Below are 25,032 nucleotides of genomic sequence, written 5' to 3' on the forward strand. Positions count from 1 at the left end.
GCGACTTTCTCGAACGAACTCGGAATCGCTATTGCGACCCCATTCCGGAAACCTCTCTCCGAGCCCCACGAGACTGACTGCGTAGCGGTCACGGCAAATTCCAAGGCCAAAAACCATCACCTCGGAGGTCGACGGGAGAGGTTTCGGTCGCTCGGGGCGCAAAAAGGAGTGCAACACGAGGACTTCCCAGGGGGTCACCAATCCTAGTACTACTCCCGCCCAAGCACGCTTAACTTCGGAGTCCTGAAGGGATCCGGTGCTTTAGTGCTGGTATGATCGCACTCGTTTTGTTTGCGTCGTCCCTCGCCTTTGTGCACGTCGCGGACGGCGTATGGAGCCCCTAAACCTCTCGAACGATATCGGAATCGCCATTGTCGGATCTCGCCGATGCCCACTGCGTACCGGACACGGCAAGCGCGCGCCGAAACGATCGCGACTTTCTCGAACGAACTCGGAATCGCTATTGCGACCCCATTCCGGAAACCTCTCTCCGAGCCCCACGAGACTGACAGCGTAGCGGTCACGGCAAATTCCGAGGCCCAAAACCATCGCCTCGGATGTCGACGGGAGAGGTTTCGGTCGCTCGGGGCGCAAAAAGGAGTGCAACACGAGGACTTCCCAAGGGGTCAACCATCCTAGTACTACTCTCGCCCAAGCACGCTTAACTTCGGAGTTCTGATGGGATCCGGTGCTTTAGTGCTGGTATGATCGCACTCATTTCATTTGCGTCGCCCCTCGCCTTTGTGCACGTTGCGGACGGCGTATGGAGCCCCTAAACCTCTCGAACGATCTCGGAATCGCCATTGTCGGATCTCTCTGATGCCCACCGCATACCGGACACGGCAAGCGCGCGCCGAAACGATCGCGACTTTCTCGAACGAACTCGGAATCGCTATTGCGACCCCATTGCAGAAACCTCTCTCCGAGCCCCACGAGACTGACAGCGTAGCGGTCACGGCAAATTCCGAGGCCCAAAACCATCGCCTCGGAGGTCGACGGGAGAGGTTTCGGTCGCTCGGGGCGCAAAAAGGAGTGCAACACGAGGACTTCCCAAGGGGTCAACCATCCTAGTACTACTCCCGCCCAAGCACGCTTAAATTCAGAGTCCTGATGGGATCCGGTGCTTTAGTGCTGGTATGATCGCACTCGTTTCGTTTGCGTCGTCCCTCGCCTTTGTGCACGTCGCGGACGGCGTATTGAGCCCCTAAACCTCTCGAACAATCTCGGAATCGCCGTTGTCGGATCTCTCCGATGCCCACCGCATACCGGACACGGCAAGCGCGCGCCGAAACGATCGTGACTTTCTCGAACGAACTCGGAATCGCTATTGCGACCCCATTCCGGAAACCTCTCTCCGAGCCCCACGAGACTGACTGCGTAGCGGTCACGGCAAATTCCGAGGCCCAAAACCATCACGTCGGAGGTCGACGGGAGAGGTTTCGGTCGCTCGGGGCGCAAAAAGGAGTGCAACACGAGGACTTCCCAGGGGGTCACCAATCCTAGTACTACTCCCGCCCAAGCACGCTTAACTTCGGAGTCCTGAAGGGATCCGGTGCTTTAGTGCTGGTATGATCGCACTCGTTTTGTTTGCGTCGTCCCTCGCCTTTGTGCACGTCGCGGACGGCGTATGGAGCCCCTAAACCTCTCGAACGATATCGGAATCGCCATTGTCGGTTCTCGCTGATGCCCACCGCGTACCGGACACGGCAAGCGCGCGCCGAAACGATTGCGACTTTCTCGAACGAACTCGGAATCGCTATTGCGACCCCATTCCGGAAACCTCTCTCCGAGCCCCACGAGACTGACTGCGTAGCGGTCACGGCAAATTCCGAGGCCCAAAACCATCGCCTCGGATGTCGACGGGAGAGGTTTCGGTCGCTCGGGGCGCAAAAAGGAGTGCAACACGAGGACTTCCCAAGGGGTCAACCATCCTAGTACTACTCTCACCCAAGCACGCTTAACTTCGGAGTTCTGATGGGATCCGGTGCTTTAGTGCTGGTATGATCGCACTCGTTTCGTTTGCGTCGCCCCTCGCCTTTGTGCACGTCGCGAACGGCGTATGGAGCCCCTAAAACTCTCGAACGATCTCAGAATCGCCGTTGTCGGATCTCTCCGATGCCCACCGCATACCGGACACGGCAAGCGCAAGCCGAAACGATCGCGACTTTCTCGAACGAACTCGGAATCGCTATTGCGACCCCATTCCGGAAACCTCTCTCCGAGCCCCACGAGATTGATTGCGTAGCGGTCACGGCAAATTCCGAGGCCCAAAACCATCGCCTCGGAGGTCGACGGGAGAGGTTTCGGTCGCTCGGGGCGCAAAAAGGAGTGCAACACGAGGACTTCACAGGGGGTCACCAATCCTAGTACTACTCCCGCCCAAGCACGCTTAACTTCGGAGCCCTGATGGGTTCCGGTGCTTTAGTGCTGCTATGATTGCACTCGTTTCGTTTGCGTCGTCCCTCGCCTTTGTGCACGTCGCGGACGGCGTATGGAGCCCCTAAACCTCTCGAACGATATCGGAATCGCCATTGTCGGATCTCGCCGATGCCCACCGCGTACCGGACACGGCAAGCGCGCGCCGAAACGATCGCGACTTTCTCGAACGAACTCGGAATCGCTATTGCGACCCCATTCCGGAAACCTCTCTCCGAGCCCCACGAGACTTACTGCGTAGCGGTCACGGCAAATTCCGAGGCCAAAAACCATCGCCTCGGAGGTCGACGGGAGAGGTTTCGGTCGCTCGGGGCGCAAAAAGGAGTGCAACACGAGGACTTCCCAGGGGGTCACCAATCCTAGTACTACTCCCACCCAAGCATGCTTAACTTCGGAGTTCTGATGGGATCCGGTGCTTTAGTGCTGGTATGATCGCACTCGTTTCGTTTGCGTCGCCCCTCGCCTTTTTGCACGTCGCGGACGACGTATGGAGCCCCTAAACCTCTCGAACGATCTCGGAATCGCCATTGTCGGATCTCTCCGATGCCCACCGCGTACCGGACACGGCAAGCGCGCGCCGAAACGATCGCGACTTTCTCGAACGAACTCGGAATCGCTATTGCGACCCCATTCCGGAAACCTCTCTCCGAGCCCCACGAGACTGACTGCGTAGCGGTCATGGCAAATTCCGAGCCCCAAAACCATCGCCTCGGAGGTCGACGGGAGAGGTTTCGGTCGCTCGGGGCGCAAAAAGGAGTGCAACACGAGGACTTCCCAGGGGGTCACCAATCCTAGTACTACTCCCGCCCAAGCACGCTTAACTTCGGAGTCCTGATGGGATCCGGTGATTTAGTCCTGGTATGATCGCACTCGTTTCGTTTGCGTCGTCCCTCGCCTTTGTGCACGTCGTAGACGGCGTATGGAGCCCCTAAACCTCTCGAACGATATCGGAATCGCCATTGTCGGATCTCTCCGATGCCCACCGCGTACCGGACACGGCAAGCGCGCGCCGAAACGATCGCGACTTTCTCGAACGAACTCGGAATCGCTATTGTGACCCCATTCCGGAAACCTCTCTCCGAGCCCCACGAGACTGACTGCGTAGCGGTCACGGCAAATTCCGAGGCCAAAAACCATCGCCTCGGAGGTCGACGGGAGAGGTTTCGGTCGCTCGGGGCGCAAAAAGGAGTGCAACACGAGGACTTCCCAGGGGGTCACCAATCCTAGTACTACTCCCGTCCAAGCACGCTTAACTTCGGAGTCCTGATGGGATCCGGTGCTTTAGTCCTGGTATGATCGCACTCGTTTCGTTTGCGTCGTCCCTCGCCTTTGTGCACGTCGCAGACGGCGTATGGAGCCCCTAAACCTCTCGAACGATATCGGAATCGCCATTGTCGGATCTCTCCGATGCCCACCGCGTACCGGACACGGCAAGCGCGCGCCGTGTTGAATCTCAGATTTTGATGATGAAGTCAATTGTCATTTGTTATCTAATCTAAGTGTTGAGATAAGTGTGCAGGATTAACTACGATAAGAGTAAGACAAGCAGCAGGTGTTGCGCCGGAGTCAAGATCATGATCATGTTGGGAGTTCAAGAGTTCGACGGAAGTTCGGACGGTCGTCGGAGGTTCAGCGAGGACAGATCCGAGAAGTCCAGAAGCTTGCCAAGCGAAGCTCGTCGGAACTCGCCAAGTGGATCGTCGCAAAGTCCAGGAGTATGCCGGATGTCCGCAGAAGGATCACCGAGGGTTATCGGTTGATCGACGGAAGTTGGCCGGAAACTCGCCGGAAGAAGCGATTGACGCATCGGAGCAAAGCTGCAGAAGTTGTCTTAGAGTTAATCGTAGTTAGCATGATGATTAAGCATGAAAATGGGAGGTGATCCCATTAGCTTAATCTTGGGGCAATTGGGCCCCTGAAAAGATTCAAAGTGGGCCGAATGGAGCGAACCATTCGGACCCTGATTGCACCAGGAGGTGCAACCGCCCCAGCCAGGAGGTGCAACCGCCTGGGCTGTGGGGGTTGGGAGGTGCAACCGCCCCAGCCAGGAGGTGCAACCGCCAGGGCTGCGAGGCTGGGAGGTGCAACCGCCCCAGCCGAGAGGTGCAACCGCCCAGAGCTCAGTCTTCGAGCTAGACTGGGCGGTGCAACCTCCTCTGCCAAGAGGTAGCACCGCCAGAGCTCAAGTTTCGAGCTCTGCCAGGCGATGCAACCACCGAGCTCAGTCTTCGAGCTCTGGCAGAGAGGTGCATCAGCCTGAGCTCAGTCTCGAGCCCTGCCAGGTGATGCAATCACCGAGCTCAGTCTTCGAGCTCTGGCAGAGAGGTGCATCAGCCTGAGCTCAGTTTGGAGCTCTGCCAGGTGATGCAACCACCGAGCTCAGTTTCGAGCTCTGCCAGGTGATGCAATCACCAAGCTCAGTCTTCGAGCTCTGCCAGGTGATGCAATCACCGAGCTCAGTCTTCGAGCTCTGGCAGAGAGAAGCAATCGCCTGAGCTCAGTCTTCGAGCTCTGCCAGGCGGTGCCACCTCTCCAGTCAAGAGGTGCAACCGCCTGATCCCAGAATTCTGGGATTTGATCGATTTGATCGTTTTGAGCTCCAAATTTGAACTGGGTTGGGGCCTATAAATACCCCACCCATTCAGCACTGAAAAGATACAGATCCACACCGAATTCTTGATCTTTTCAGTGATTCTAAGAGCTCAAATTTGTGTAAAGTCCTAAAGTTCTCCTCCTTCTGTTCTTCAAGTCTTGAGTTGTAAAGAGAGGAGAGAAAGGATCTGTAAAGGTTGTCTCCTGAGCCTGTCAAAAGGAGAGAAACTGTAAAAGGGCAGTTAGCCTTCGCCCATTGAAGGAAGGCAGCTAGTTGACGTCGGCAACCTCGTCGGTGGAGGAAGCCAAAAGTGGAGTAGGTCAAGGCTGACCGAACCACTCTAAATCTCTGGTTTGCGTTTATTTTTGAGCACTTTATCATTACTGCAAACCTCCTCCATTACTACTGCTCTCTGCGCTTTCACGAACAAGTTCTAAGTGCTGTTCTTTCAGAATCTGCATTCAAACGTAAATCGTGTTTTCGTACGATCTTCACACTGCAGTTTACGCTTACATTCGGACTCCATTTATAACTGCAAATTGCTTTCTACGTAAAACGCTTTTCCAGGTTCAAAACTGCTTTTAAACGCAAAACTACATTTAGACGTAAATCTGAGTTTAGACGTAAATCTGCGTTTAGACGTAAAACTACGTTTAGACGTAAATCTACGTTTAGACGTAAAACTGCGTTTAGACGTAAATCTGAGTTTAGACGTAAACTGCGCTTAGACGCAAAACTGCGCTTAGACGCAAACTGTGTTCAGACGCAAACTGTGTTCAGACGCAAACTGCGCTTAGACGCAATCAGCGCTTAGACGCAAACTGCACTTAGATACAAACTGAGAATTAGCTTTTGCATCATAATAGTTTTTATTGAACGAACGCAGCTTTTGGTTTTTAATCGCTGTAAGATTTCCGCTGCACTAATTCACCCCCCCCCTCTTAGTGCTCTCGATCCTAACAATTGGTATCAGAGCCCGGTTAACTCTCAAAAGGATTAAAACCCAAGAGAGATGGCTTACGCCGGAAACCAAGAGGGCCATTCTATTACACGTCCACCCATGTTTAATGGGACGGACTACACCTACTGGAAAACCTGAATGAGGATCTTTCTTATTTCTATGGATTTTGAATTATGGAATCTTGTCGAGAATGGTTTTTCAAAGTCTTCTCTTCCAATGATCGATTGGAATGATTTGGAGAAGAAGGCTTTCGCTCTAAATGCAAAGGCTATGAATGCCTTATTTTGTGCACTCGATAAAAACGAGTTTAACCGTGTTTCAACCTGTGAAACTGCATTTGATATTTGGCACACACTCGAAGTGACCCATGAGGGCACAAGTAGAGTAAAAGAGTCAAAAATCAATTTGCTATTACACTCTTTCGAACTCTTTCGGATGAAACCGAGTGAAACCATTGGCGACATGTTTACCCGTTTCACGGATGTCGTCAACGGTTTAAAAGGACTCGGAAAGAGCTTTTCGGATTTTGAGCTTGTTAATAAGATACTAAGATCCCTTCCTAAGAGTTGGGATCCTAAAGTCACCGCTATTCAAGAGGCAAAAGATCTGCGAAATTTCCCTCTTGAAGAACTAATCGGGTCACTAATGACCTATGAAATGACTTGTAAAGCTCATGAAGAGCAAGAAGACATCCTTCCAAAGAACAGGAAGGATATGGCACTCAAAACGTCAGAATGCCACTTGAGAGAAAACTCAAGTGATGAGGACTGTGATGATGACTTGGCACTTCTAACAAGAAAGTTTAAAAAGTTCTTTAAAAGAAACAAATTTAAGAATGATGCAAAAAATAAACTTGAACCCAAAAAGGACCAAGTGATCTGCTATGAATGCAAAAAGCCGGGACACTACAAAAGTGATTGTCCCCAAGTCAAGAAAAGAACAACAAAGAAGAAGGCGCTCCAAGCAACATGGGATGATTCGAGCGCATCTGAGGAAGAGGAGTCCAACACCGAGCAAGTTGCTCATTACGCCTTAATGGCCATCGAAGACGAGGTAACAAATTCAATAGATGCTGATTTATCTTTCGATGAATTATTAAATGCTTTCAATGACTTATTTGACGAATGCAAGAGTATAAGTAGAAAATATAAATTGCTGAAAAAGATGCATGATAGTCTTACCTGTGAGTTTGATAAGTTAAAAGTCGAACATCATGATAGTTTAAATTCATGTATCAAATGTCATGATTTAGAAACTATGCAAAAAGAAAACCTGCTACTCAAGGACACCTTGAAGAAATTCGAGGTTGGTAGCAAGTCATTAAACATGATCCTTGCAAACAAGGGTCACATTCCAAACAGGAGCGGGATTGGATTTGTGAGAAATCCTCACCAAAATCCAACCACCTTCATAAAAGGCTCCATCTTACATGTTCAACACCAAACCAAGTGCAACTTTTGTTGCAAATCTGGACACAAGACACATTGTTGTCCATTCAAGAAAATAAGTCCAAACAAATTAATTTGGGTTCCTAAAGGAACCATGATAAACTCTATGCAACATGATAAGAAATGTAGATCTATTTATGAGGCACCCAAAAGCAAATGGGTACCTAAACATCATCCTTTCTTGTAGAAAACTAAACAATCGCAAGCTAGGAGCAAGAAATGGTACCTTGATAGTGGATGCTCAAGGCATATGACCGGAGATCCATCTCAATTCTCTAAGCTCACTAGCATAGACGAAGGATATGTCACCTTCGGAGACAACAACAAGGGTAAAATCATTGGCAAAGGAACCATAGGTAACAAATCCAACCTCTCTATTGAAGATGTTTTACTAGTTGATGGTTTAAAACATAACCTCTTGAGCATTAGTCAATTATGTGATAAAGGATATATTATAAGATTTGAATCTAATGCTTGTATCATTGAAAAACCACACAAAAATATATCTATGATTGCATTAAAACAAAACAACGTATACACTATTGACATCAATGACTTATGTGATGAAATGTGCCTTGCCGTTATGAATGAGGATGCTTGGCTATGGCATAGAAGATTAGGTCATGCTAGCATGAAACTAATCACTCAAGTATCATCTAGAGAACTTGTAAGAGGAATTCCTCATATCAAGTTCATCAAAGATAATGTATGCGATGCTTGCCAATTAGGTAAGCAAATTAAGGGTAGCTTCAAAGCTAAGAATCAAATAAGCACCTCTAGGCCCCTACAATTGATCCATATGGACTTGTTCGGACCAATCTCTACATCGAGTCTAGGAGGTAGCAAATACGCCTTTGTCATTATTGATGACTATAGCAGATATACATGGACCTACTTCTTAAAATAGAAAAATGAATGCTTTAGATATTTTACCAAGTTTTGTAAACTTGTTCAAAATGAAAAAGGATCTATGATTTCGTCAATTAGAAGTGATCATGGTGGAGAATTTCAAAACCATGACTTCCAAGAATTCTGTGAACTCAACGGATATAACCATAATTTCTCTACTCCAAGAAATCCTCAACAAAATGGGGTAGTAGAAAGAAAAAATCGAAATTTACAAGAAATGGCAAGAACAATGTTGAATGAACATAGCCTACCCAAATATTTTTGGGCCGAAGCTGTAAACACTGCATGCTATATTTTAAATAGAGTCCTAGTAAGACCCTTACTCACCAAAACTCCTTATGAGTTATGGAATAACAAAAAACCCAATGTCTCATATTTCAAAGTCTTTGGGTGTAAGTGTTTTATCTTGAATGAAAAGGATAACTTAGGAAAATTCGATGCTAAATCTGATGAAGGAATCTTTCTTGGTTATTCTTCGGTTTCTAAAGCTTTTCGCATCTTCAATAAAAGAACCTTAGTTATTGAAGAATCCATCCATGTTGTTTTCAATGAGATTTCAGAAATTAAGAAAAATGATCTTGATGATGATTTTGATTCCTTGAATTTAAACGAAACCCCATCTCCAATTAGCAACTTGGATGCATCCACTTCCGAAATATCCTTACCCAAGGATTGGAAGTATATAGATGCTCATCCTAAGGAGCTAATCGTAGGAGACACATCAAAGGGGGTTCAAACACGATCTTCTTTTAAAAACTTTTGTGCCAACGCCGCCTTTCTCTCCCAAATTGAACCCAAATGTGTTGATGAAGCCATGAAAGATGATTCATGGATTATCGCAATGCAAGATGAATTAAATCAATTTGAGAGAAATGAGGTGTGGACACTTGTTCCTAGGCCAAATGACCATTTAGTTATTGGTACTAAATGGGTCTTTAGAAACAAGCAAGATGAAAATGGTATCGTGGTTAGAAACAAGGCTAGATTAGTGGCCAAAGGTTTCAACCAAGAAGAAGGTATCGATTACGAAGAAACCTTCGCACCTGTGGCTCGATTGGAAGCCATAAGGATGCTCCTTGCCTACGCCAGTTGCAATAATTTTAAGTTATTTCAAATGGATGTTAAAAGCGCTTTTCTAAATGGTTTCATTTCCGAAAAAGTTTATGTTGAACAACCCCCTGGATTTGAAAATAATGGCTACCCTAATCATGTGTTTAGACTAACTAAAGCTCTCTATGGTTTAAAACAAGCCCCAAGGGCTTGGTATGAGAGACTTAGTTCTTTTCTCATTGAAAATAATTTCATAAAAGGCAAGGTTGATACTACATTGTTTATCAAAAATTTTGAAAATAATTTTCTCATTGTTCAGATTTATGTTGATGATATCATCTTTGGCTCTACAAATGAATCTCTTTGTGAATCGTTTGGTAAAACTATGAGTCTTGAATTCGAAATGAGCTTAATGGGAGAATTAACATTCTTCTTAGGTTTACAAATCAAACAACTAAGCAATGGCATCTTTATTAGTCAAGCTAAATATGCCATGAATTTATTAAAAAGGTTTAATATGAACAACTCAAAGGCCAGTAACACTCCTATGTGCACCTCCACTAAATTAGAAATTGATGAAAGTGGAGAAAGCTTTGATCAAAAAACTTATAGGGGTATGATAGGAAGTTTACTTTACCTCACTGCAACCAGACCAGACATCATGTTCAGTGTAGGACTTTGTGCTAGATTTCAATCAAACCCTAAGATGTCTCATCTCAAAGCAGTTAAAAGAATATTTAGATATCTTAATGGTACCACAAATCTAGGATTATGGTACCCAAAATCAGAAAATTTTGAGTTAATTGCTTTTGCTGATGCTGACTTTGCTGGGTGTAGATTAGATAGAAAAAGCACATCAGGATCATGTCAATTTTTAGGACATGCCCTTGTTTCCTGGTCATCAAAGAAACAAAACTCAGTTGCACTATCAACAACCGAAGCTGAATATATTGCAGCAAGTGCATGCTGTGCACAAGTTGTATGGATGAAAAATACCTTAGAAGATTATAAAGTTTATCTCAGAAATATTCCAATTAAATGTGATAACACAAGTGCAATATGCTTAACCAAAAATCCTATACAACACTCAAGAACAAAACATATTGATATTAGACATCACTTTATACGAGATCATGTCACTAATCAAGATGTAACCATAGAATTCATTGATACTAAACATCAACTAGCTGACATTTTTACAAAACCCCTATGTGAAGAACAATTTGATTACATAAGAAGAGAATTAGGAATGTTGAATTGTCCGAATACTTTAACTAGTTAAAATTATTTTTCGGATGTTATTACTATTACATGCCTTGACAAACGCTTGATCAAATAACATGTTGCAAATTATGTGACAAATATTTTTAACCAGATGCATGTAAGAAGTTCATTTTTCGGTTTGTATGCTAAAATTGGGATGTTCTTGTACACTCTTATGAAAACTCTTTGAAAAATGACTTTCCTCCGTCAAGCAAAAATAATAAAAAGATATATGTGTCATGACTTCCTTTATATGCTTGAAAATGCTATCATGCTTTTTGTTGATGACAAAGGGGGAGAAACATATGAATTGATAAACACTATGTCATAGCTGAACTGCCATCATCATATCTATGTCATAGTTGCAAATACTTGAATGATGCTATAAACAATGTTATGCCATCCTTGCATCACCAAGAGATATGTGAACATGTGCTATAGTTTGCATCATATCTTGATTTGATATCCTATTTTGTGAAGTAAATGCAAACTTGCTAGAAAATCTCAAATGTGTGCATCATGTAAAAAGTCCTTCGTAGCTTTATATGTTTACATGATGAACAGTTACAAACACTATAATACAAACTTGATGATATATGTCATGCTTTGACATCATTCTTGAAGAGATACATCATGATGGGCATCATGATGAGAGTATTGATAAGTTTAACTGATCTAACTTATCAATACGTCACTTTAATTCTTTGGTCTTGAATTCAAGGTTGACTTATCTCAACTATGGCATATAGATAGGGGGAGTTAAGGACAACTCCTTTATCAATTGATTGTCATCATCAAAAAGGGGGAGATTGTTGAATCTCAGATTTTGATGATGAAGTCAATTGTCATTTGTTATCTAATCTAAGTGTTGAGATAAGTGTGCAGGATTAACTACGATAAGAGTAAGACAAGCAGCAGGTGTTGCGCCGGAGTCAAGATCATGATCACGTTGGGAGTTCAAGAGTTCGACGGAAGTTCGGACGGTCGTCGGAGGTTCAGCGAGGACAGATCCGAGAAGTCCAGAAGCTTGCCAAGCGAAGCTCGTCGGAACTCGCCAAGTGGATCGTCGCAAAGTCCAGGAGTATGCCGGATGTCCGCAGAAGGATCACCGAGGGTTATCGGTTGATCGACGGAAGTTGGCCGGAAACTCGCCGGAAGAAGCGATTGACGCATCGGAGCAAAGCTGCAGAAGTTGTCTTAGAGTTAATCGTAGTTAGCATGATGATGAAGCATGAAAATGGGAGGTGATCCCATTAGCTTAATCTTGGGGCAATTGGGCCCCTGAAAAGATTCAAAGTGGGCCGAATGGAGCGAACCATTCGGACCCTGATTGCACCAGGAGGTGCAACCGCCCCAGCCAGGAGGTGCAACCGCCTGGGCTGTGGGGGTTGGGAGGTGCAACCGCCCCAGCCAGGAGGTGCAACCGCCAGGGCTGCGAGGCTGGGAGGTGCAACCGCCCCAGCCGAGAGGTGCAACCGCCCAGAGCTCAGTCTTCGAGCTAGACTGGGCGGTGCAACCTCCTCTGCCAAGAGGTAGCACCGCCAGAGCTCAAGTTTCGAGCTCTGCCAGGCGATGCAACCACCGAGCTCAGTCTTCGAGCTCTGGCAGAGAGGTGCATCAGCCTGAGCTCAGTCTCGAGCCCTGCCAGGTGATGCAATCACCGAGCTCAGTCTTCGAGCTCTGGCAGAGAGGTGCATCAGCCTGAGCTCAGTTTGGAGCTCTGCCAGGTGATGCAACCACCGAGCTCAGTTTCGAGCTCTGCCAGGTGATGCAATCACCAAGCTCAGTCTTCGAGCTCTGCCAGGTGATGCAATCACCGAGCTCAGTCTTCGAGCTCTGGCAGAGAGAAGCAATCGCCTGAGCTCAGTCTTCGAGCTCTGCCAGGCGGTGCCACCTCTCCAGTCAAGAGGTGCAACCGCCTGATCCCAGAATTCTGGGATTTGATCGATTTGATCGTTTTGAGCTCCAAATTTGAACTGGGTTGGGGCCTATAAATACCCCACCCATTCAGCACTGAAAAGATACAGATCCACACCGAATTCTTGATCTTTTCAGTGATTCTAAGAGCTCAAATTTGTGTAAAGTCCTAAAGTTCTCCTCCTTCTGTTCTTCAAGTCTTGAGTTGTAAAGAGAGGAGAGAAAGGATCTGTAAAGGTTGTCTCCTGAGCCTGTCAAAAGGAGAGAAACTGTAAAAGGGCAGTTAGCCTTCGCCCATTGAAGGAAGGCAGCTAGTTGACGTCGGCAACCTCGTCGGTGGAGGAAGCCAAAAGTGGAGTAGGTCAAGGCTGACCGAACCACTCTAAATCTCTGGTTTGCGTTTATTTTTGAGCACTTTATCATTACTGCAAACCTCCTCCATTACTACTGCTCTCTGCGCTTTCACGAACAAGTTCTAAGTGCTGTTCTTTCAGAATCTGCATTCAAACGTAAATCGTGTTTTCGTACGATCTTCACACTGCAGTTTACGCTTACATTCGGACTCCATTTATAACTGCAAATTGCTTTCTACGTAAAACGCTTTTCCAGGTTCAAAACTGCTTTTAAACGCAAAACTACATTTAGACGTAAATCTGAGTTTAGACGTAAATCTGCGTTTAGACGTAAAACTACGTTTAGACGTAAATCTACGTTTAGACGTAAAACTGCGTTTAGACGTAAATCTGAGTTTAGACGTAAACTGCGCTTAGACGCAAAACTGCGCTTAGACGCAAACTGTGTTCAGACGCAAACTGTGTTCAGACGCAAACTGCGCTTAGACGCAATCAGCGCTTAGACGCAAACTGCACTTAGATACAAACTGAGAATTAGCTTTTGCATCATAATAGTTTTTATTGAACGAACGCAGCTTTTGGTTTTTAATCGCTGTAAGATTTCCGCTGCACTAATTCACCCCCCCCCTCTTAGTGCTCTCGATCCTAACACGCCGAAACGATCGCGACTTTCTCGAACGAACTCGGAATCGCTATTGCGACCCCATTCCGGAAACCTCTCTCCGAGCCCCACGAGACTGACTGCGTAGCGGTCACGGCAAATTCCGAGGCCCAAAACCATCGCCTCGGAGGTCGACGGGAGAGGTTTCGATCGCTCGGGGCGCAAAAAGGAGTGCAACACGAGGACTTCGCAAGGGATCAACCATCCTAGTACTACTCTCGCCCAAGCACGCTTAACTTCGGAGTTCTGATGGGATCCGGTGCTTTTGTGCTGGTATGATCGCATTCGTTTCGTTTGCGTCGTCCCTCGCCTTTGTGCACGTCGCGGACGGCGTATGGAGCCCCTAAACCTCTCGAACGATATCGGAATCGCCGTTGCCGGATCTCTCCGATGCCCACCGCATACCGGACACGGCAAGCGCGCGCCGAAACGATCGCGACTTTCTAGAACGAACTCGGAATCGCTATTGCGACCCCATTCCGGAAACCTCTCTCCGAGCCCCACGAGACTGACTTCGTAGTGGTCACGGAAAATTCCGAGGCCCAAAACCATCGCCTCGGAGGTCGACGGGAGAGGTTTCGGTCGCTCGGGGCGCAAAAAGGAGTGCAAAACGAGGACTTCCCAGGGGGTCACCAATCCTAGTACTACTCCCGCCCAAGCACGCTTAACTTCGGAGTCCTGATGGGATCCGGTGCTTTAGTCCTGGTATGATCGCACTCGTTTCGTTTGCGTCGTCCCTCGCCTTTGTGCATGTCGCGGACGACGTATGGAGCCCCTAAACCTCTCGAACGATATCGGAATCGCCATTGTCGGATCTCTCCGATGCCCACCGCGTACCGGACACGGCAAGCGCGCGCCGAAACGATCGCGACTTTCTCGAACGAACTCGGAATCGCTATTGCGACCCCATTCAGGAAACCTCTCTCCGAGCCCCATGAGACTGACTGCGTAGCGGTCACGGCAAATTCCGAGGCCCAAAACCATCGCCTCGGAGGTCGATGGGAGAGGTTTCGGTCGCTCGGGGCGCAAAAAGGAGTGCAACACGAGGACTTCCCAGGGGGTCACCCATCCTAGTACTACTCTCGCCAAAGCACGCTTAACTTCGGAGTTCTGATGGGATCCGGTGCTTTAATGCTGGTATGATCGGACTCCTTTCATTTGCGTCGTCCCTCGCCTTTGTGCACGTCGCGGACGGCGTATGGAGCCCCTAAACCTCTCGAACGATCTCGGAATCGCCGTTGTCGGATCTCTCCGATGCCCACCGCGTAACGGACACGGCAAGCGCGTGCCGAAACGATCGCGACTTTCTCGAACGAACTCGGAATCGCTATTGTGACCCCATTCCGGAAACCTCTCTCCGAGCCCCACGAGACTGACTGCGTAGCGGTCTCGGCAAATTCCGAGGCCCAAAACCATCGCCTCGGAGGTCGACGGGAGTGGTTTCGGTCGCTCGGGGCGCAAAAAGGAGTGCAACACGAGGACTTCCCAGGGGGTCACCAATCCTAGTACTACTCTCGCCCAAGCACACTTAAGTTCGGAGTTCTGATGGGATCCGGTGCTTTAGTGCTGGTATGATCGCACTCATTTCGTTTGCGTCGTCCCTCGCCTTTGTGCACGTCGCGGACGGTGTATGGAGCCCCTAAACCTCTCGAACGATCTTGGAATCGCCGTTGTCGGATCTCTCCGATGCCCACCGCGTACCGGACACGGCAGGCGCGCGCCGAAACAATCGCGACTTTCTCGAACGAACTCGGAATCGCTATTGCGACCCCATTCCGGAAACCTCTCTCCGAGCCCCACGAGACTGACAGCGTAGCGGTCACGGCAAATTCCGAGGCCCAAAACCATCGCCTCGGAGGTCGACGGGAGAGGTTTCGGTCGCTCGGGGCGCAAAAAGGAGTGCAACACGAGGACTTTGTTAGGATCGAGAGCACTAAGAGGGGGGGGGTGAATTAGTGCAGCGGAAATCTTACAGCGATTAAAAACCAAAAGCTGCGTTCGTTCAATAAAAAAAACTATTATGATGCAAAAGCTAATTCTCAGTTTGTATCTAAGTGCAGTTTGCGTCTAAGCGCAGATTGCGTCTAAGCGCAGTTTGCGTCTAAACACAGTTTGCGTCTAAGCGCAGTTTGCGTCTAAACACAGTTTGCATCTAAGCGCAGTTTTACGTCTAAGCGCAGTTTACGTCTAAACTCAGATTTACGTCTAAACGCAGTTTTACGTCTAAACTCAGATTTACGTCTAAACGCTGTTTTACGTCTAGACGCAGATTTACGTCTAAACTTTGAAACTCGTTTGTATACTCGCAGAAAGCAGTATGCAGTTGAAATCAAGACGTAAACGTGAACTAAGAACTGATGATTGTGAGAGGAAAGCCGATTTACGTCTAAATGCAGTTTTACGTCTAAATGTTGAAACTCGTTCGTAAAATTGTAGAGGACAGTTTGCAGTTATCAATAGGATCAAAATGTAAGTGTAAACTGCAAAGAAACTCTTTCGTAAAAGCACCGAAGACAGTTCTGCAGAATCAAACGTAAACGTAAACTGTAATGTACGAAAATTCGAATTTACGTCTGAATGCAGATTCGGAAGAACAGCACTTAGAACTTGTTCGTGAAAGCGCAGAGAGCAGTAGTAATGGAGGAGGTTTGCAGTAATGATAAAGTGCTCAAAAATAAACGCAAACCAGAGATTTAGAGTGGTTCGGTCAGCCTTGACCTACTCCACTTTTGGCTTCCTCCACCGACGAGGTTGCCGACGTCAACTAGGGGCCTTCCTTCAATGGGCGAAGGCCAAACTGCCCTTTTACAGTTTCTCTCCTTTTAACAGGCTCAGGAGACAACCTTTATAGACCTTTCTCTCCTCACTTTACAACTGAAAACTTGAAGAACAGAAGGAGGAGACTTAAAGGCTTTACAACACTTTTGAGCTCTTAGAATCACAGAAAAGATCAAGATTTCGGTGTGGGTCTGTTTCTTTTCAGTGCTGAATGGGTGGGGTATTTATAGGCCCCAACCCAATTCAAATTTCGAGCTCAAAACGATCAAATCCCGAAATTCCGGGATCAAGCGGTTGCACCTCTTGACTGGAGAGGTGGCACCGCCTGGCAGAGCTCGAAGTCTGAGCTCAGGCGGTTGCACCTCTCGACTGGAGAGGTGGCACCGCCTGGCAGAGCTCGAAGACTGAGCTCAGACGGTTGCACCTTCTCTGTCAGGGGTGGTTGCACCTTCCTGCCAGAGCTCGAAGACCGAGCTCAGGCGGTGCATCTCCTGACCAGAGAAGTTTCTCTTCTCTGCCAGAGGTGATCGCCCCTTTCTGCCAGAGGTGGTTGCACCTCTCTGCCAGAGGTGGTTGCACCTCTCTGCCAGAGCTCGAAGACTAAGCTTAGGCTGTGCATCTCCTGGCCAGAGAGGTCGTACTTCTCTTCCAGAGCTCGAAGACTGAGCTCGGTGATTGCATCACCAGGCAGAGCTCGAAACTTGAGCTCAGGCGGTGCTACCGCTTGACAGAGGAGGTTGCACCGCCCAGTCTCGCTTGGAGACTGAGCCCTGGGCGGTTGCACCGCCTGGCTGGAGCGGTTGCACCTCCCAGTCTCGCTGGGAGACTTAGCCTGGGCGGTGGCACCTCCCTGCCTGGGCGGTTGCACCTCCCACAGCTTCTTGGGTTCGAATGGGTTTAACCATTCGACCCAACTTGAGTTCTTCAGGGGCCCAATTGCCCCAGGATTAAGCTAATGGGATCACCTCCCATTTCTAACTTAATCACCGTGCTAACTACGATTAAATCTAAGACAATTTCTGCAGCTTTGCTTCGGTACGTCAATTGCTTTTTCCGGCGAGTTTCCGGCGAACTTCCGTCGATCATCCGATGAACCCTCGGTGATGCTTCTGCGGACTTCCGGCAAACTCCTGGACTTTGCGACGATCCACTTGGCGAGTTCCGACGAGCTTCGCTTGGCAAGCTTCTGGACTTCTCGGATCTGTTCCCGCAGAACCTCCGACGACCGTCCGTACTTCCGTCGAACTCTCGAACTCCCAACGTGATCATGAACTTGACTCCGGCGCAACTCCTGCTGCTTGTCTATCTTTCATCGTAGTTAGTCCTGCACACTTATCTCAACACATAGATTAGACAACAAATGACAATTGACTTCATCATCAAAATTCGAGATTGAACAATCTCCCCCTTTTTGATGATGACAATCAATTGATAATGGAGTTATCCTTAACTCCCCCTGTCTATATGCCATAGTTGAGATAAGTCAACCTTGAATTCAAGACCTAAGAATTCAAGTGACGTATTGATAAGTTAGATCAGTTAAACTTATCAATACTCCCATCATGATACCTATCATGATGTATCTCTTCAAGGATGATGTGACATTCATCATCAAGTTTGTATGATAGTGTTTGTGACTATTCATCATGTAATTGAACATTATCATTTAAAGCTCGAAGGACTATTACATGATGCACACATATTATCATTCTAGCAAGTTTGCATTTACTTCACAAAATAGGATATCAACTCAAGACATAATGCAAACTATAGCACATGTTTCATATATCTCTTGGTGATGCAAGGATGGCATTGTGCAAACATTATTTATAGCATCACTCAAGGTATTTCTAATCACAGTGTTTATCAATTCATATATTTCTCCCCCTTTGTCATCAACAAAAAGCATTGTTATACAAGGAAGACCAATTTAGACGAAAGCTTATAGAGGGATTTTACATAGATTGCTTTGAAAACTTCTTCCCCCTTTTGTTATAATTCATTTTACCCGTAAAGATATTACAGAATGACATACATATTCAGGAATCACTTTATCAGATTTATTTCAAAAAACTCATTTTTCATGAAAGTGTACGAATAAATCTGTTTTATAGCATTCGAACAACTAAGATGCATTTGGACAAGATTTTGTTACAGATATAATCATAGAAAATGGCATTCATGTGATCTGATCATTCAATATAGTCCGAAAAATAATTCTAACAAGTTTATTTATTCGGACACATGAGCATTCCTAACTCTCTTCTAATGAAATCAAATTGTTCTTCACTTAGAGGTTTTGTAAAAATGTCAGCTAGTTGATGTTTAGTATCAATGAATTCTATGGTTACGTCATGATTGGTGACATGATCTCGTATAAAGTGATGTCTAATATCAATATGTTTTGTTCTTGAGTGTTGTATAGGATTTTTGGTTAAGCATATTGCACTTGTGTTATCACATTTAATTGGAATATTTTTGAGATGAACTTTATAATCTTCTAAGGTATTTTTCATCCATACAACTTGTGCACAGCATGCACTTGCTGCAATATATTCAGCTTCGGTTGTTGATAGTGCAACTGAGTTTTGTTTCTTTGATGACCAGGAAACAAGGGCATGTCCTAAAAATTGACATGATCCTGATGTGCTTTTTCTATCTAATCTACACCCAGCAAAGTCAGCATCAGCATAAGCAATTAACTCAAAATTTTCTGATTTTGGGTACCATAATCCTAGATTTGTGGTACCATTAAGATATCTAAATATTCTTTTAACTGCTTTGAGATGAGACATCTTAGGGTTTGATTGAAATCTAGCACAAAGTCCTACACTGAACATGATGTCTGGTCTGGTTGCAGTGAGGTAAAGTAAACTTCCTATCATACCCCTATAAGTTTTTTGATCAAAGCTTTCTCCACTTTCATCAATTTCTAATTTAGTGGAGGTGCTCATAGGAGTGTTACTGGCCTTTGAGTTGTTCATGTTAAACCTTTTTAATAAATTCATGGCATATTTAGTTTGACTAATAAAGATGCCATTGCTTAGTTGTTTGATTTGTAAACCTAAGAAGAATGTTAATTCTCCCATTAAGCTCATTTCGAATTCAAGACTCATAGTTTTACCAAACGATTCACAAAGAGATTCATTTGTAGAGCCAAAGATGATATCATCAACATAAATCTGAACAATGAGAAAATTATTTTCAAAATTCTTGATAAACAATGTAGTATCAACCTTGCCTTTTATGAAATTATTTTCAATGAGAAAAGAACTAAGTCTCTCATACCAAGCCCTTGGGGCTTGTTTTAAACCATAGAGAGCTTTAGTTAGTCTAAACACATGATTAGGGTAACCATTATTTTCAAATCCAGGGGGTTGTTCAACATAAACTTCTTCGGAAATGAAACCATTTAGAAAAGCGCTTTTAACATCCATTTGAAATAACTTAAAATTATTGCAACTGGCGTAGGCAAGGAGCATCCTTATGGCTTCCAATCGAGCCACAGGTGCGAAGGTTTCTTCGTAATCGATACCTTCTTCTTGGTTGAAACCTTTGGCCACTAATCTAGCCTTGTTTCTAACCACGATACCATTTTCATCTTGCTTGTTTCTAAAGACCCATTTAGTACCAATAACTAAATGGTCATTTGGCCTAGGAACAAGCGTCCACACCTCATTTCTCTCAAATTGATTTAATTCATCTTGCATTGCGATAATCCATGAATCATCTTTCATGGCTTCATCAACACATTTGGGTTCAATTTGGGAGAGAAAGGCGGCGTTGGCACAAAAGTTTTTAAAAGAAGATCGTGTTTGAACCCCCTTTGATGTGTCTCCTAGGATTAGCTCCTTAGGATGAGCATCTATATACTTCCAATCCTTGGGTAAGGATGTTTCGGAAGTGGATGCATCCAAGTTGCTAGTTGGAGACGGGGTTTCGTTTAAATTCAAGGAATCAAAATCATCATCAAGATCATTTTTCTTAATTTCTGAAATCTCATTGAAAACAACATGGATGGATTCTTCAATAATTAAGGTTCTTTTATTGAAGATGCGAAAAGCTTTAGAAACCGAAGAATAACCAAGAAAGATTCCTTCATCAGATTTAGCATCGAATTCTCCTAAGTTATCCTTTTCATTCAAGATAAAACACTTACACCCAAAGACTTTGAAATATGAGACATTGGGTTTTTTGTTATTCCATAACTCATAAGGAGTTTTGGTGAGTAAGGGTCTTACTAGGACTCTATTTAAAATATAGCATAAAGTGTTTACAGCTTCGGCCCAAAAATATTTGGGTAGGCTATGTTCATTCAACATTGTTCTTGCCATTTCTTGTAAATTTCGATTTTTTCTTTCTACTACCCCATTTTGTTGAGGATTTCTTGGAGTAGAGAAATTATGGTTATATCCGTTGAGTTCACAGAATTCTTGGAAGTCATGGTTTTGAAATTCTCCACCATGATCACTTCTAATTGACGAAATCATAGATCCCTTTTCATTTTGAACAAGTTTACAAAACTTGGTAAAATATCTAAAGCATTCATTTTTCTGTTTTAAGAAGTAGGTCCATGTATATCTGCTATAGTCATCAATAATGACAAAGGCGTATTTGCTACCTCCTAGACTCGATGTAGAGATTGGTCCGAACAAGTCCATATGGATCAATTGTAAGGGCCTAGAGGTGCTTATTTGATTCTTAGCTTTGAAGCTACCCTTAATTTGCTTACCTAATTGGCAAGCATCACATACATTATCTTTGATGAACTTGATATGAGGAATTCCTCTTACAAGTTCTCTAGATGATACTTGAGTGATTAGTTTCATGCTAGCATGACCTAATCTTCTATGCCATAGCCAAGCATCCTCATTCATAACGGCAAGGCACATTTCATCACATAAGTCATTGATGTCAATAGTGTATACGTTGTTTTGTTTTAATGCAATCATAGATATATTTTTGTGTGGTTTTTCAATGATGCAAGCATTAGATTCAAATCTTATAATATATCCTTTATCACATAATTGACTAATGCTCAAGAGGTTATGTTTTAAACCATCAACTAGTAAAACATCTTCAATAGAGAGGTTGGATTTGTTACCTATGGTTCCTTTGCCAATGATTTTACCCTTGTTGTTGTCTCCGAAGGTGACATATCCTTCGTCTATGCTAGTGAGCTTAGAGAATTGAGATGGATCTCCGGTCATATGCCTTGAGCATCCACTATCAAGGTACCATTTCTTGCTCCTAGCTTGCGATTGTTTAGTTTTCTACAAGAAAGGATGATGTTTAGGTACCCATTTGCTTTTGGGTGCCTCATAAATAGATCTACATTTTCTATCATGTTGCATAGAGTTTATCATGGTTCCTTTAGGAACCCAAATTAATTTGTTTGGACTTATTTTCTTGAATGGACAACAATGTGTCTTGTGTCCAGATTTGCAACAAAAGTTGCACTTGGTTTGGTGTTGAACATGTAAGATGGAGCCTTTTATGAAGGTGGTTGGATTTTGGTGAGGATTTCTCACAAATCCAATCCCGCTCCTTTTTGGAATGTGACCCTCGTTTGCAAAGATCATGTTTAATGACTTGCTACCAACCTCAAATTTCTTCAAGGTGTCCTTGAGTAGCAGGTTTTCTTTTTGCATAGTTTCTAAATCATGACATTTGATACATGAATTTAAACTATCATGATGTTCGACTTTTAACTTATCAAACTCACAAGTAAGACTATCATGCATCTTTTTCAGCAATTTATATTTTCTACTTATACTCTTGCATTCGTCAAATAAGTCATTGAAAGCATTTAATAATTCATCGAAAGATAAATCAGCATCTATTGAATTTGTTACCTCGTCTTCGATGGCCATTAAGGCGTAATGAGCAACTTGCTCGGTGTTGGACTCCTCTTCCTCAGATGCGCTCGAATCATCCCATGTTGCTTGGAGCGCCTTCTTCTTTGTTGTTCTTTTCTTGACTTGGGGACAATCACTTTTGTAGTGTCCCGGCTTTTTGCATTCATAGCAGATCACTTGGTCCTTTTTGGGTTCAAGTTTATTTTTTGCATCATTCTTAAACTTGTTTCTTTTAAAGAACTTTTTAAACTTTCTTGTTAGAAGTGCCAAGTCATCATCACAGTCCTCATCACTTGAGTTTTCTCTCAAGTGGCATTCTGACGTTTTGAGTGCCATATCCTTCCTGTTCTTTGGAAGGATGTCTTCTTGCTCTTCATGAGCTTTACAAGTCATTTCATAGGTCATTAGTGACCCGATTAGTTCTTCAAGAGGGAAATTTCGCAGATCTTTTGCCTCTTGAATAGCGGTGACTTTAGGATCCCAACTCTTAGGAAGGGATCTTAGTATCTTATTAACAAGCTCAAAATCCGAAAAGCTCTTTCCGAGTCCTTTTAGACCGTTGACGACATCCGTGAAACGGGTAAACATGTCGCCAATGGTTTCACTCGGTTTCATCCGAAAGAGTTCGAAAGAGTGTAACAGCAAATTGATTTTTGACTCTTTTACTCTACTTGTGCCCTCATGGGTCACTTCGAGTGTGTGCCAAATATCAAATGCAGTTTCACAAGTTGAAACACGGTTAAACTCGTTTTTATCGAGTGCACAAAATAAGGCATTCATAGCCTTTGCATTTAGAGCGAAAGCCTTCTTCTCCAAATCATTCCAATCGATCATTGGAAGAGAAGACTTTGAAAAACCATTCTCGACAAGATTCCATAATTCAAAATCCATAGAAATAAGAAAGATCCTCATTCGGGTTTTCCAGTAGGTGTAGTCCGTCCCATTAAACATGGGTGGACGTATAATAGAATGGCCCTCTTGGTTTCCGGCGTAAGCCATCTCTCTTGGGTTTTAATCCTTTTGAGAGTTAACCGGGCTCTGATACCAATTGTTAGGATCGAGAGCACTAAGAGGGGGGGGGTGAATTAGTGCAGCGGAAATCTTACAGCGATTAAAAACCAAAAGCTGCGTTCGTTCAATAAAAAAAACTATTATGATGCAAAAGCTAATTCTCAGTTTGTATCTAAGTGCAGTTTGCGTCTAAGCGCAGATTGCGTCTAAGCGCAGTTTGCGTCTAAACACAGTTTGCGTCTAAGCGCAGTTTGCGTCTAAACACAGTTTGCGTCTAAGCGCAGTTTTACGTCTAAGCGCAGTTTACGTCTAAACTCAGATTTACGTCTAAACGCAGTTTTACGTCTAAACTCAGATTTACGTCTAAACGCTGTTTTACGTCTAGACGCAGATTTACGTCTAAACTTTGAAACTCGTTTGTATACTCGCAGAAAGCAGTATGCAGTTGAAATCAAGACGTAAACGTGAACTGAGAACTGATGATTGTGAGAGGAAAGCCGATTTACGTCTAAATGCAGTTTTACGTCTAAATGTTGAAACTCGTTCGTAAAATTGTAGAGGACAGTTTGCAGTTATCAATAGGATCAAAATGTAAGTGTAAACTGCAAAGAAACTCTTTCGTAAAAGCACCGAAGACAGTTCTGCAGAATCAAACGTAAACGTAAACTGTAATGTACGAAAATACGAATTTACGTCTAAATGCAGATTCGGAAGAACAGCACTTAGAACTTGTTCGTGAAAGCGCAGAGAGCAGTAGTAATGGAGGAGGTTTGCAGTAATGATAAAGTGCTCAAAAATAAACGCAAACCAGAGATTTAGAGTGGTTCGGTCAGCCTTGACCTACTCCACTTTTGGCTTCCTCCACCGACGAGGTTGCCGACGTCAACTAGGGGCCTTCCTTCAATGGGCGAAGGCCAAACTGCCCTTATACAGTTTCTCTCCTTTTAACAGGCTCAGGAGACAACCTTTACAGACCTTTCTCTCCTCACTTTACAACTGAAAACTTGAAGAACAGAAGGAGGAGACTTAAAGGCTTTACAACACTTTTGAGCTCTTAGAATCACAGAAAAGATCAAGATTTCGGTGTGGGTATGTTTCTTTTCAGTGCTGAATGGGTGGGGTATTTATAGGCCCCAACCCAATTCAAATTTCGAGCTCAAAACGATCAAATCCCGAAATTCCGGGATCAGGCGGTTGCACCTCTTGACTGGAGAGGTGGCACCGCCTGGCAGAGCTCGAAGACTGAGCTCAGACGGTTGCACCTTCTCTGTCAGGGGTGGTTGCACCTTCCTGCCAGAGCTCGAAGACCGAGCTCAGGCGGTGCATCTCCTGACCAGAGAAGTTTCTCTTCTCTGCCAGAGGTGATCGCCCCTTTCTGCCAGAGGTGGTTGCACCTCTCTGCCAGAGCTCGAAGACTGAGCTTAGGCTGTGCATCTCCTGGCCAGAGAGGTCGTACTTCTCTTCCAGAGCTCGAAGACTGAGCTCGGTGATTGCATCACCAGGCAGAGCTCGAAACTTGAGCTCAGGCGGTGCTACCGCTTGACAGAGGAGGTTGCACCGCCCAGTCTCGCTTGGAGACTGAGCCCTGGGCGGTTGCACCGCCTGGCTGGAGCGGTTGCACCTCCCAGTCTCGCTGGGAGACTTAGCCTGGGCGGTGGCACCTCCCTGCCTGGGCGGTTGCACCTCCCACAGCTTCTTGGGTTCGAATGGGTTTAACCATTCGACCCAACTTGAGTTCTTCAGGGGCCCAATTGCCCCAGGATTAAGCTAATGGGATCACCTCCCATTTCTAAC

The 25,032-nt window shown here is 45.1% G+C and overlaps 13 non-coding genes across 13 annotated transcripts; all 13 read right to left on the reverse strand.

The window, feature by feature from the left end:
* Window positions 1-165: 165 nt before the first annotated feature.
* LOC135590005 (5S ribosomal RNA) lies at window positions 166-284 on the reverse strand. The gene has a single exon (XR_010477412.1). It is a non-coding gene; the product is annotated as a 5S ribosomal RNA (ribosomal RNA).
* A 313-nt stretch (window positions 285-597) lies between these two features.
* LOC135589952 (5S ribosomal RNA) lies at window positions 598-716 on the reverse strand. The gene has a single exon (XR_010477359.1). It is a non-coding gene; the product is annotated as a 5S ribosomal RNA (ribosomal RNA).
* A 313-nt stretch (window positions 717-1,029) lies between these two features.
* On the reverse strand, window positions 1,030-1,148 carry LOC135590324 (5S ribosomal RNA). Its single transcript, XR_010477731.1, has one exon. It is a non-coding gene; the product is annotated as a 5S ribosomal RNA (ribosomal RNA).
* Window positions 1,149-1,461: 313 nt separating this feature from the next.
* LOC135590006 (5S ribosomal RNA) lies at window positions 1,462-1,580 on the reverse strand. The gene has a single exon (XR_010477413.1). It is a non-coding gene; the product is annotated as a 5S ribosomal RNA (ribosomal RNA).
* Window positions 1,581-1,893: 313 nt separating this feature from the next.
* LOC135589263 (5S ribosomal RNA) lies at window positions 1,894-2,012 on the reverse strand. The gene has a single exon (XR_010476671.1). It is a non-coding gene; the product is annotated as a 5S ribosomal RNA (ribosomal RNA).
* Window positions 2,013-2,325: 313 nt separating this feature from the next.
* LOC135590893 (5S ribosomal RNA) lies at window positions 2,326-2,444 on the reverse strand. Its single transcript, XR_010478296.1, has one exon. It is a non-coding gene; the product is annotated as a 5S ribosomal RNA (ribosomal RNA).
* Window positions 2,445-2,757: 313 nt separating this feature from the next.
* Window positions 2,758-2,876, reverse strand: LOC135590183 (5S ribosomal RNA). The gene has a single exon (XR_010477590.1). It is a non-coding gene; the product is annotated as a 5S ribosomal RNA (ribosomal RNA).
* Window positions 2,877-3,189: 313 nt separating this feature from the next.
* LOC135590398 (5S ribosomal RNA) lies at window positions 3,190-3,308 on the reverse strand. Its single transcript, XR_010477805.1, has one exon. It is a non-coding gene; the product is annotated as a 5S ribosomal RNA (ribosomal RNA).
* Window positions 3,309-3,621: 313 nt separating this feature from the next.
* Window positions 3,622-3,740, reverse strand: LOC135590359 (5S ribosomal RNA). Its single transcript, XR_010477767.1, has one exon. It is a non-coding gene; the product is annotated as a 5S ribosomal RNA (ribosomal RNA).
* A 10,019-nt stretch (window positions 3,741-13,759) lies between these two features.
* On the reverse strand, window positions 13,760-13,878 carry LOC135590193 (5S ribosomal RNA). The gene has a single exon (XR_010477600.1). It is a non-coding gene; the product is annotated as a 5S ribosomal RNA (ribosomal RNA).
* Window positions 13,879-14,191: 313 nt separating this feature from the next.
* On the reverse strand, window positions 14,192-14,310 carry LOC135590414 (5S ribosomal RNA). The gene has a single exon (XR_010477822.1). It is a non-coding gene; the product is annotated as a 5S ribosomal RNA (ribosomal RNA).
* A 313-nt stretch (window positions 14,311-14,623) lies between these two features.
* On the reverse strand, window positions 14,624-14,742 carry LOC135590067 (5S ribosomal RNA). The gene has a single exon (XR_010477473.1). It is a non-coding gene; the product is annotated as a 5S ribosomal RNA (ribosomal RNA).
* A 313-nt stretch (window positions 14,743-15,055) lies between these two features.
* Window positions 15,056-15,174, reverse strand: LOC135590154 (5S ribosomal RNA). The gene has a single exon (XR_010477560.1). It is a non-coding gene; the product is annotated as a 5S ribosomal RNA (ribosomal RNA).
* Window positions 15,175-25,032: the final 9,858 nt, after the last annotated feature.

This window comes from Musa acuminata, chromosome BXJ1-8 (genome assembly GCF_036884655.1).
Source record: "Musa acuminata AAA Group cultivar baxijiao chromosome BXJ1-8, Cavendish_Baxijiao_AAA, whole genome shotgun sequence".
Taxonomy (NCBI): Eukaryota; Viridiplantae; Streptophyta; class Magnoliopsida; order Zingiberales; family Musaceae; genus Musa; species Musa acuminata.